Source organism: Schistocerca serialis, unplaced genomic scaffold (assembly GCF_023864345.2).
Source record: "Schistocerca serialis cubense isolate TAMUIC-IGC-003099 unplaced genomic scaffold, iqSchSeri2.2 HiC_scaffold_1341, whole genome shotgun sequence".
Classification (NCBI taxonomy): Eukaryota; Metazoa; Arthropoda; class Insecta; order Orthoptera; family Acrididae; genus Schistocerca; species Schistocerca serialis.
In genome coordinates, this window is record NW_026047560.1 from 12,501 (window position 1) to 18,772 (window position 6,272).

Below are 6,272 nucleotides of genomic sequence, written 5' to 3' on the forward strand. Positions count from 1 at the left end.
CTAAGGGCATCACAGACCTGTTATTGCTCAATCTCGTGCGGCTAGAAGCCGCCTGTCCCTCTAAGAAGAAAAGTAATCGCTGACAGCACGAAGGATGTCACGCGACTAGTTAGCAGGCTAGAGTCTCGTTCGTTATCGGAATTAACCAGACAAATCGCTCCACCAACTAAGAACGGCCATGCACCACCACCCACCGAATCAAGAAAGAGCTATCAATCTGTCAATCCTTCCGGTGTCCGGGCCTGGTGAGGTTTCCCGTGTTGAGTCAAATTAAGCCGCAGGCTCCACTCCTGGTGGTGCCCTTCCGTCAATTCCTTTAAGTTTCAGCTTTGCAACCATACTTCCCCCGGAACCCAAAAGCTTTGGTTTCCCGGAGGCTGCCCGCCGAGTCATCGGAGGAACTGCGGCGGATCGCTGGCTGGCATCGTTTATGGTTAGAACTAGGGCGGTATCTGATCGCCTTCGAACCTCTAACTTTCGTTCTTGATTAATGAAAACATACTTGGCAAATGCTTTCGCTTCTGTTCGTCTTGCGACGATCCAAGAATTTCACCTCTAACGTCGCAATACGAATGCCCCCGCCTGTCCCTATTAATCATTACCTCGGGTTCCGAAAACCAACAAAATAGAACCGAGGTCCTATTCCATTATTCCATGCACACAGTATTCAGGCGGGCTTGCCTGCTTTAAGCACTCTAATTTGTTCAAAGTAAACGTGCCGGCCCACCGAGACACTCACTCAAGAGCACCCTGGTAGGATTGCAACGGGGTCCGCCTCGGGACGCACGAGCACGCACGAGGCGCGTCGCACGCCTTCAGCTCGCCCCACCGGCAGGACGTCCCACGATACATGCCAGTTAAACACCGACGGGCGGTGAACCAACAGCGTGGGACACAAATCCAACTACGAGCTTTTTAACCGCAACAACTTTAATATACGCTATTGGAGCTGGAATTACCGCGGCTGCTGGCACCAGACTTGCCCTCCAATAGATACTCGTTAAAGGATTTAAAGTGTACTCATTCCGATTACGGGGCCTCGGATGAGTCCCGTATCGTTATTTTTCGTCACTACCTCCCCGTGCCGGGAGTGGGTAATTTGCGCGCCTGCTGCCTTCCTTGGATGTGGTAGCCGTTTCTCAGGCTCCCTCTCCGGAATCGAACCCTGATTCCCCGTTACCCGTTACAACCATGGTAGGCGCAGAACCTACCATCGACAGTTGATAAGGCAGACATTTGAAAGATGCGTCGCCGGTACGAGGACCGTGCGATCAGCCCAAAGTTATTCAGAGTCACCAAGGCAAACGGACCGGACGAGCCGACCGATTGGTTTTGATCTAATAAAAGCGTCCCTTCCATCTCTGGTCGGGACTCTGTTTGCATGTATTAGCTCTAGAATTACCACAGTTATCCAAGTAACGTGGGTACGATCTAAGGAACCATAACTGATTTAATGAGCCATTCGCGGTTTCACCTTAATGCGGCTTGTACTGAGACATGCATGGCTTAATCTTTGAGACAAGCATATGACTACTGGCAGGATCAACCAGGGAGCTGCGTCAACTAGAGCTGAGCAGCCGGCCGCCCGGGAGTGTGTCCCGGGGGCCCGCGCGAACACGCAAGCGTCCGCTCAATTATTCTGCAAACAGGAGGAGGCTGAGCTCCCCTGCACCATACACCTCGAAACCCTCTCAGGTCCCGGCGGCGCGCAGCGCCGTCCTAAGTACTTGGTCGGGTTCGAGAGAGGCGCAATCGCCCGGGGTTTGGCGAGTAGACGCTTTAGGTGCGACCACCCGTGCTCCCAACTGAGCTTGCCGCTGCCGACAGAGGCCCGGGAGCGTGCTGTCGTGGCATTGCCGGCGGGAGACAACACGCGCCACCTACGGTGACCGGCAGCTCCAACGCCAGCGCCACAGAAGGACAAAAGCCCCACTTGGGTGCCGAAGCGAACTCTCCCAGCACAGCGCACGCGCCAACACGTCCGCACAGCTGCGATACAAACCACCTGCGAGAACCGCAGAGGCGACCGAGCAGCAGACGGCGTCGCGGCGCCGAGCGCCGGGTGGCGGCGCATCCTCAGCGCACACAGTCCTCAATCGGACCAGCACACTGCAGATGTCCACCGCGCTTCGCACCGGGCCCGCGAGGACCTACTTTGGCCGCACGGCGCCGCGTGCAGGGTGCGCCGGCGCGCAGCTGCGCCGCCTGCCGCCTCCGTCGGCCGGCGCGCCTGCCACTGGCCGCCCCCACCAGCCGGCTGTAGCGCGTGCGCCCACGCACCGCGCGGCCAGCACGCCGGGAGGCCCCCCCTCACCGGCCGGGGACGGTCCCACCCAGCCACCGCCGCGTATCGCTTCACACCCAGATGCCATTCACGTTCGTGGGCATGGTGGGTATCGCTGGAACAACCGGTTGGTAGCTCAACCGATCGTCGCCATCACTGATTCACCTCTAGCGAGAACAACCGCACCACAACGGTTTACCAGTTGTTCATTTGCGTAACGTCACCAGCAAACGTAGGCGTCCATCGCCATTTGCAAATTCAACGATTGTTGCATGCCTGTGTCAGGTGTCACGACACACTATGTCTGCCCACATACACGCAACAACATGTGCACGCTTCGCGAACACGTGGAAGGTGGCCCCCGTACGTATGCGATGTCCATTGCGCGAACGACTGTCAACCGGCCTCTGTCGCATGTCGCAGATGTGGAACGCAGTGCACCATGCTATCACGGTGTGTGAGAAGAGACGACTACGTCTGACAACACGCGCCACTACATCAACAGACGGCTCATGCTGATCGCCATCCAGGGCATACCACACTGCAATCCAGCTCTTATAGGGAGACGACACGTAGCTGAGTGCACAACATTTGGACCGCATGGTTCGCCGTTGTTGGCGCAGTCGTTGTACGGTCACATGTACCACGATGTATCATTCAGTACATGAGGACCAATGTGCAGTACAGTGTGTGATTTGGACGTACAACATCAGCGGACAGTTGACACAGGCCGTACCACAGCGTAGGCTAAGTGCTTCGCCATGCGAATGCCAATGAACAACTGCAAATGCCAATGAACAACTGCAAAGGGCATTGAGCATGTACGTCCTGCTGCCATCCACATTACAGTGTATAGCTGCAAGGTGTTTAACATGAAGCGATACACTGGGGACCGGGCAGTGCGAGTAGCAAACTATATTGCGGGGGTTGCAGTTAGGCAACACTACACTAATTTAACGCGTCGTATGACAATTACAGAGCAGGTTAAGGCCCAACGTGTGTTGGGTTAAGGCCCAACGTGTGTTGGGTTAAGGCCCAACGTGTGTTGGGTTAAGGCCCAACGTGTGTTGGGTTAAGGCCCAACGTGTGTTGGGTTAAGGCCCAACGTGTGTTGGGTTAAGGCCCAACGTGTGTTGGGTTAAGGCCCAACGTGTGTTGGGTTAAGGCCCAACGTGTGTTGGGTTAAGGCCCAACGTGTGTTGGGTTAAGGCCCAACGTGTGTTGGGTTAAGGCCCAACGTGTGTTGGGTTAAGGCCCAACGTGTGTTGGGTTAAGGCCCAACGTGTGTTGGGTTAAGGCCCAACGTGTGTTGGGTTAAGGCCCAACGTGTGTTGGGTTAAGGCCCAACGTGTGTTGGGTTAAGGCCCAACATAGGTTGGGTTAAGGCCCAACATAGGTTGGGTTAAGGCCCAACATAGGTTGGGTTAAGGCGCAACATAGGTTGGGTTAAGGCGCAACATAGGTTGGGTTAAGGCGCAACATAGGTTGGGTTAAGGCGCAACATAGGTTGGGTTAAGGCGCAACATAGGTTGGGTTAAGGCGCAACATAGGTTAGGTTAAGGCGCAACATAGGTTAGGTTAAGGCGCAACATAGGTTAGGTTAAGGCGCAACATAGGTTAGGTTAAGGCGCAACATAGGTTAGGTTAAGGCGCAACATAGGTTAGGTTAAGGCGCAACATAGGTTAGGTTAAGGCGCAACATAGGTTAGGTTAAGGCGCAACATAGGTTAGGTTAAGGCGCAACATAGGTTAGGTTAAGGCGCAACATAGGTTAGGTTAAGGCGCAACATAGGTTAGGTTAAGGCGCAACATAGGTTAGGTTAAGGCGCAACATAGGTTAGGTTAAGGCGCAACATAGGTTAGGTTAAGGCGCAACATAGGTTAGGTTAAGGCGCAACATAGGTTAGGTTAAGGCGCAACATAGGTTAGGTTAAGGCGCAACATAGGTTAGGTTAAGGCGCAACATAGGTTAGGTTAAGGCGCAACATAGGTTAGGTTAAGGCGCAACATAGGTTAGGTTAAGGCGCAACATAGGTTAGGTTAAGGCGCAACATAGGTTAGGTTAAGGCGCAACATAGGTTAGGTTAAGGCGCAACATAGGTTAGGTTAAGGCGCAACATAGGTTAGGTTGAGGCACAATATAGGTTAGGTTGAGGTACCGTATAGGTTAGGTTAAGGTACAGTATAGTTTAGGTTAAGGTACAGTATAGTTTAGGTTAAGGTACAGTATAGTTTAGGTTAAGGTACAGTATAGTTTAGGTTAAGGTACAGTATAGTTTAGGTTAAGGTACAGTATAGTTTAGGTTAAGGTACAGTATAGTTTAGGTTAAGGTACACATTGTTGTATGGAAAGGTGTAATGGGGGGGGGGGGGGGGGGGCGGCCGGTCGGTTTGTTGATTGTGATTATAGTAAGTGGATGCCTGCGGCATCATCTGATTTGCCACGTCAGGATGCACCTTTGGCTCATGACAGGCGGCGCTCCGATTCCATGCTTGTGGCAGACCTGTGTCTTTCATTCCTGCCATTGTTTGTGTGCTGTGAGAGGAGGCAGTATTGTGATGTTGGGTGCACCCCTGTGTAGGACATGTGTGGGTGTTGGTGGCTTAGCTGAGCAATGGTGGTTGTCGGGGGGGTGGGATATTCCGTTTTCTGAGTGGACCTCCCAGTCTGGTTATGACAGTGTGGATTGTCTCATGTGGCGGAGAGGATGCACTGGGTGTTGTTCCATGCTGGTGCTTACATATTGTCTGTGTGCGTGTTACAGGCGGAGAGTAGTGCGTGATAAGAGTGTGTGGCTGCCGTGTGGTTGTGATTGTGAGCAGAGTCTTTCAGCATGTATACGGACAGTTGTATATATTATCTGTATTCTGATGGGTCTATGTATTACTAATCAGCGCCGTGTATACGTTTAATCCGGTTCCAGTCGAAACTGTTGTATCTCTGTACATTAGTGACACGGCGAGCGCGCTATGTAGCTACTCGTCTCGGCAGCTTCCACCGGTGTATGGCAAATGATTATAAGCAATGAGTCGAGTCGTCAATACCGATAGTGTGACGTCACATGTCTGGGGTGGGGGACGCTGCGCCCTTCCGGTGGGTCATGGCCTAGAAAGACGCTCCCCACGCAGGGGGGCTTGGACTGTCATAAACTCTTCCGAGTAATATACTTGCCGTACGTTTTTGCGACTGCGAGTGCAACGCCCACCGGTACCGACATGGATGGAGCGCCTCCTAGCTGACCGCTCAGCATCGGCATTCGTACAGAGAGCAACGCGATCGCGTCTCTAGCTCGTAACTGGTACAGCTCGCAGCTCATGTATAGGGACAGCGGGAATGTCGCATATTGGACATAACTCTTCATGAAACGCAAGTTATAGGGGTGGATTGCACATTGCGACTGCGGGAAAAGTCCGCCGTTCATCCGCTGGAGTTGCGAGTTGGGCGGTTAGGGTGGGGCGCCGGTGGAGTGATTGCCGGTCGACGATTTCGTGCGGCAGAGGCGCTGGCGTTGGGGTGCTGTGGTCGACAGAGGACGCAGGCTTTGTGGGTGGGGTCGAAAGATGGGCACTGTGGGCCCATCGCTGTCTTAGTCGGCTTGGCGTCTCATAGATGGCGGTATCGTCGTTGCAGGACGTCATGCCGCGGGAGACCTACAGATGGCGCTGTGTTTTGTGGTGCGCTCGACATGGCGGACGTAGTGTTGTCAGATTCGCATAGATGGAGGTATTGCATGTGGTTTCGCCGTATTTTCATAGATGGCGATACTGTTTTGCCGGCATGGTTGGCGTAGTTCCGTCGGATCCCTGTAGATGGAGGTGCCGTTTCTGGGCTGGATGTCAATGTCGTTGCGTCACATTCGCATAGATGGCGGCATCGTCGTAATACCTCGCCCACTACGGACTTATCACCACCCACACTAGCCGCCCCGGGGACTTGCCAACGACACACCCTATCCCAAGTCTATTTTCTTGCGGAGCATCATGTGTT

The 6,272-nt window shown here is 53.6% G+C and overlaps 1 non-coding gene across 1 annotated transcript in view; it reads right to left on the reverse strand.

Moving 5' to 3' along the window:
• The window catches only part of LOC126439752 (small subunit ribosomal RNA), a 1,910-nt gene extending 357 nt beyond the window's left edge, over nt 1-1,553 (reverse strand). The window contains exon 1 of the ribosomal RNA XR_007581364.1: nt 1-1,553. This exon is cut by the window's left edge and continues 357 nt beyond it. This is a non-coding gene — a ribosomal RNA (small subunit ribosomal RNA).
• Nucleotides 1,554-6,272: the final 4,719 nt, after the last annotated feature.